The sequence below is a fragment of the Opisthorchis viverrini genome (assembly GCF_000715545.1).
Source record: "Opisthorchis viverrini unplaced genomic scaffold opera_v5_352, whole genome shotgun sequence".
NCBI classification, from domain to species: domain Eukaryota; kingdom Metazoa; phylum Platyhelminthes; class Trematoda; order Opisthorchiida; family Opisthorchiidae; genus Opisthorchis; species Opisthorchis viverrini.
This window is the reverse complement of record NW_008752008.1, coordinates 104031-110156: the sequence shown is the minus strand read 5'-3', so window position 1 is coordinate 110156 and position 6126 is coordinate 104031. Positions and strand designations below refer to the sequence as shown.

Genomic DNA, 6126 nt, shown 5'->3' with positions numbered 1-6126 from the left:
TCTTGCTTCAGTGGCCTTAGCATCGCCAGACTTGTGAAGTCGGAGGCGAGTGGAAAGTGCTGGGGTAGCTAGCTCGGCGATTCTGCTTGAATCCTGTATTATTGTTTATAATGTGTAGCACACAATTCAGAAGCGCGAGCAATAACAGCTTGTTGCCCCAATTGCTTCAAAGTACAAACATTAAAAACAGCCAGGGAAACCGGGTATCGAGTCTTGAGAATTGATTTCGAGATGCCCGAGACTGTCCCGCCGGCTGATTTGCAAATATTGAGACCAAGACCGATGCAAGACGGACGAAGTCTTCATTCTAACGGTCGGGCCCGCAGGGAGTGTTATTAATGGGGTAGGGAAGAAGGAAATCAAAAGTACGGATGGAAAAAGGGAGGCTTCAGCAGTACCCTGATTTCACCTATCTCTTAATATATGCAGCAAGTAAGGTGAGTCGGCTGGTGGTACCATGCGGCGCCTGATGTGGCATAACGGCGTTTTTATTCGTAAGAATCATGATCAATAGAAGACTGGATCTTACAGTGTTATGACACTTTGTGCCGCTGTAATCCATCTACTTATACTTAAAGGGGGCACTACACTCGCAGTCTCTCACACCAAGTTGCTCGATGGTTGGAATTCTGATCAACACAGTCTGCTGGTCCTCTAACTTGAGGATTGGGATGTTTATTACAACTTGTTCCTCAAGTAATGTAATGCACCGACATTACCCGCCAAACACCGCTAGTTTTTGCACAGGCTTGTAAGTCAGGCTCTCGTTGAAGGTCCTAATCGTCCTGTCTAGATTTGGACGAACTAGCAGCATATAACCGTGATTTAGTATTCAAAAGAGTGTGGCTCTGACGATACTTGGAGTTTATTCTCACTGACTGGAGTTCGGCTTTTTCGCAACCGAACACTCATGTATTTTTGCTTCCTTTTTAGTCCAACAGTTGCGCCTTTTGAATGATTCGCTAGGGTGGCCAATATCTTCGCACCAGTCTTGTCTTGTCTTTGCAATGACATTATTTTTTCGAGTTTTTGGGTCTAAACCATATTTGGAAACAGTGTTGTTCGTGCAGCCACGTCGGTCTCGCGTCTATCACTACGCTCTCCAACCGAAATTGCTAGCCCCCGACGAGGTTGTGTCTCCGAACGAGGAAAGGCTTTACAAACCAGTTGCTCCAGCAGATAAGTGGGAGCATACAAGCTCCAACTTCGATCCTTTGGTTGCGCGATTCACAGGAATGATCGTAAAACGGGGTGAACGTGAGGCAGCACGCGAAGCGATGAGGCAGACTTTCAGAGAGATCAAGCTAATCCAGGTAAGAATGATTATCTCTCATGGATTTATGACTTGACTAGTTGCAGAAGATGAATTCTACTCCTCAGGAGGAACAGTCCCGAACGATCGTAAGCCCAATTACAATCATTCACAATGCTGTGAAGAACTGTACCCCCATTTTGGTCATAAATCCTGTTGTTCGTGGTGGCATCCTGTATAAGGTAAGTCCACTCATGAATACCGGCGAAAGACCATAGAAATAAGTTCTCCTTCATTTCACCATTTTTCTCAACTAGTAGTATTTTCCGTAACGTGAATAACTTGTCCACAAATAAGTCGGTCTTAAGTCGACTAGTAGTTTCCTCATCGGTACCTTCGCTGCGTCTCCGATAAAAAAATACTCAGATAAGCGGCCGATTCCGAATCATCTGTCATGTAGACCATGAATGTTTGGTAACCTATCGGATGCCAGTGTGTTAGTCCGGTTCTGCTTAGTAGCTTCCAGTTGTCAGCTCATTCTCATAGGTTCTACTCATCACAGTTCCCTTCACTGATGACAGAGAGTATGACGGGTGTACAATCACATATTGTTGACAATGATCTAACCTGTTCATCTTATGCCTGCGGGGCATTAGTGCTGAACACTAATGTGCTGATGATGAACCAGTTCATCGTATGTATTGATGACGAGGCCGCACAGAGTTGATGTTAAACAGGGTTTTGTGTTGAAACGACTGTTTAGGGAGTTACTGTAAAGCAGAATCGTCATTGACAGTGATTGGACTGTGTCTGTCAATCTACCGAACCATTGGTTTACCCTCATCTAAGGAGACAACTGCCACATACTAGATTCATTGTTCAAAACTATCAGTTAGCCCCGTGTGTTTCGTCTCCATCCGGCACACCGTCGGCAGTGTTGTGGAGCAGTTGGATTCATTGTTCAAAACTATCAGTTAGCCCCGCGTGTTTCGTCTCCATCCGTCGGCAGTGTTGTGGAGCAGTTGGCACGCTAAATACGTAGTCTGGACAACTTAATCCATGCAGCGTCAATAAGTAGGATATGTCCACACCCTCAAGTCATGTGGTTCATCACTTCATGACCTCTCTCCTAGCCGTGAATGTTTTGGGGAAAGAAGAGTTTGAGCACTAGTGGGCTTCGCACATTAGTCACACAGTTGTTTTATGAAGCTCTGTGGGGGCCTGCCGTGTTATTTTTCACCTTGTTCTTGACAGATAATTGGGTATTGCGTTGGTTCCATAGATATCGGGTGTTGAAAAACGCTACCTTAGACTTGCCTCGCGCGGAGATGACTTCGCCCGTCGTTGCATGGAATTTTTATCGTGTATGGAAGTTTCAGGCGTGTTTCACTTGCTCTGTGGTCTTCAACAGCCTCAACGGTGTCACACAACCAACGGGTTTTCAAAGTTTTTGGGACTCTACCGGTGTCAGCGACTTAGTAGCCTAACATGTGCTGACGTGGAATGCGGTTACACAAAATCTCAGTTTCCAATAGTGCTGCGCGTGATAAGTGGAGTCGGAAAACATCAGGGCTCTTATTTTGAAAGTCTTTCAACGCCTTAGCTAAAACATTGGAAAAATGCTATTCCCGCAGTTGTAAAGAAGAAATAGCCAGTTATATGAGAGTGTCACTTTACTTCCTTCATGATCCTTTCCGCACCGCATCCAGATCTCGCAATACGGCTTTTCCTAATTTGAGAGGCAGTATTTCGGTTTCCTTTTTGGCTTAGTCATCGCTTAACGTCATGGAATATATCCACAGCCCCAGGATCATCTGATTACCACGTGGAAGCTTCTAACATACCCTGCTGCTTCCTGGTTCCGACGTACTATGTGGCTGTACTCACGCAGAACTTCAGTCCAGCGTTCCTATGTGTTTCGTCTAAAATATTCTGTCTTGATGGGATATAATATGCGCGTGGTTATTTTCTATAGATGTGCCCATGTTTTTTAAACGGATCGTCATCATCATCATCATCATCGATAGCATGACATCAGTGTTCAACACCGATGCTTCACTGCCGTATAAACGGATCGTATCCTTTTTTAACCAGAATATGTTTCCTTTCAGGTGCCTGCGCCACCCAGAACGGACTCTGTAGCTACCCACATTGCAATCAAGTTTCTCATTGATGCGGTCAGAGACAAGCCTGCCGATCAGCGCTTTTGGAAGGTGTTGGCCCGTGAACTGGTCGCCGCATCACAGAAACAGGGAAAGGCCTACCGGCAAAAGGAGCAGCTGCACAAACAGTGCGAGGAAAACCGTGCCTATGCAAATTATCGAAAGTATTAGTAGATTCACTCAAGTAATTGTATGTACATATGCGGCTCACCACCAATACACCACTTATTTGCAAAACTGTCTGACACTTCTTGGTTGTGACTGTCCCAAACACTGGTGCCAAGTAGGTCGAACGAGCGCATCTTGAAATTCCTATTGTGAGATGGTATTTTCTGCAAATATGGACGCTCCATTGGTATGTCAAGTGATCTCGGTATACATCTGACCATTCGCACTTTTGCTGACACCTTTGGCAGCTTACTTGTCGACTGTGCACAAAACCCAATGGGCAGGCAGATTCGAATCGTTGAAACGGCTTGTGTTTTTAGAATAAAAGCGGTTCTGTAGTGGCTGAACAACATGTGGGGGCAATAACAACGTGAAATTCTTGAAGGTGCTGTGCCATACCGTCGTACAACGACTGTTTGCATTCATTTGGATGTGTCTGATTTTACTGCAGTTGATTTGTGTTACGCACGAGATTCGTCAGTTAATATAGGTCTGATGAAGGGGGTATGTTGGGTTGGAATATGGATTGCAATTTGCTCCTGAATCCAGTGACTTTACTTGAGGACTTTTCTGTTGACCTAGGTGTACTGAGCAGTTATCCCACGTTTGTGTCTACTGGGATGGAATTTATTCACTGTTTGCAATTGATCCAGTTCATCAGCTCGTTACGCAATATCGTTAGAATTTGGAGAAAAAATCGGAATACAAGTTAGCGAAAACGTTACGAGCGCATACAATATGGGGGTAAAACAACAAGCCTGTAACTGATGCATGTTTTCCTACTCGGACGTTTAGGACTCACTTTCGATGGCGGGGATCCCGGCTGAGCAATCGAGGATGAGACTTTGGGGATATTTTGGTTGCAAGGTCGTGTTAGGAAGTTTGAAGCAGCCGTTTATGGGTGTTCACGCTCCTTTGTCTAGTGCTGGACACTTAATTTATCAATCGAGTTTGATTAAGTAACCTGCGTCCGTTTGTGCGCCGTATGGTAGTTAATGGTCGGTATCTATTACTGATATATCGGTGTCGATTATACTGATGCTGAATGGTAATCTCCGTGACGCTGATTTCGTGCTATGACTCCGGAGACAATCCTCGCCCCCAAAAGTTGAAGAGGGACCCTCATGGTAACTAGACTGTGCGTCACTTATTCTATGTCGTCTTACGAAGGCGTGTTGAGGCGGGACCCGAGAACAACAGCGAGGATTTGGGTCAGAAGGCGCTGTGTGGACTACATTTCCACACTCCGTCAGGTGTTCAGCAACGAAATGCGTATAGACTTCCTACACTTAGTATTCCTTGACTTTAAGCTCGCAATTGATTCGTCATTTCGTTATTTCTTTTGAACACGCCTGCGCAACAGGAGATGCTCAAGCAGTCCCTGAATATTATACACTATTAGCAAACTTGTGGGCTCATGAAGGCGTATGTGGTGTTCTCTAAAGGCTTTCCTACAAGTAGTGGTGTCCTTGAGGGGTAACCACTCTGTCCATTTTCGTTTAATTTTTTGATTGATGAGATAATGGGACGATCACTGGCATGTTTACCAAACCCCAGTGCTCAGGTCTCTCAGAGCGGGAGCCTTGTCGACCAGGAATATGTGGAAGACATTTTTTCATTTATGAAGAAGAGTAGGAGACTGATAATACTGAAGAATCGGGGAGGTCATCCACTCATTTGGCGTGTGCGTTGTGCCAACAAAGTTCCTAGACGTGCTACGGTCTTTGGGTGTGCGCCTGGACACTCAAGGAGTGAAATTGGAGGCTGAGGATAGCTATACGTATACCCTAATTTGCATTGGTTTTGATGGAAGTGACCCATATGAAGTGGACACATGATTCTTGAAGAACAGAATTGTTTTTCTTAATTTTCTCCACTTGTTACGTCCAAAAGGACTACAGTACGGACTGTGTTGTACGGCTTCGAAACTTGGCCAGTACTGGTGGAGAATCTGAGAAGTCTTCATGCCTTCGTCTACCGATGCCTCAGGACGATGTACAACTGTGGCTGTTGATCTAGTGTCGGTTGATCGGTTAGGTGAGCTTGGTAGTTGGCTTGCAAACGTTTCTACACCATTAGCGAATATACACTCATCTGTCGATGGATTTTCAGCAACCTTATGAGTATTACATTGCAAAAGTTTCTACACCATGTCAGGGGGCGTGGTTATTGTCCAGTTAGGTGGCTGGCTGTGTCAGATGATGTCTGGTCATTCAGCTGTAACACTGTCGGTGTCTAACTGCCATGCCACCTGAGAGAAGCACGAGGGCTGGGATACTGCCAGGTTGCCCAAGCCTAGACAGATAAAGTCGAGAGGCAGAGGGCGGGCTCGAACCACGGACCTTCGGACTAAATTTGCACTCCAGCCACTGAGAATGTTATAAGCAAGTCCGTTAATTTATTCCCTCATTTGTCCCCTATTCCACACTTCTGAAAAGTACAAACGTAGTGCAGTGCTGGGAAAAGCAACTTGGCTTTTACAGCTAATAAGTGACAGTTGATCTTGTTTTGGGAGGAACAGATAATGTCAAATGATAGTGACAG

At 45.2% G+C, this 6126-nt stretch overlaps 1 protein-coding gene across 1 annotated transcript in view; it reads left to right on the top strand.

The window, feature by feature from the left end:
• Positions 1–1007: 1007 nt before the first annotated feature.
• Positions 1008–6126, top strand: part of T265_10268 (hypothetical protein) — a gene marked incomplete at both ends in the record, with an annotated part of 29897 nt that continues 24778 nt past the window's right edge. Inside the window, 3 exons of the mRNA XM_009176588.1 lie at positions 1008–1313; positions 1354–1494; positions 3364–3584. The remainder of the gene's footprint in view (positions 1314–1353; positions 1495–3363; positions 3585–6126) is intronic.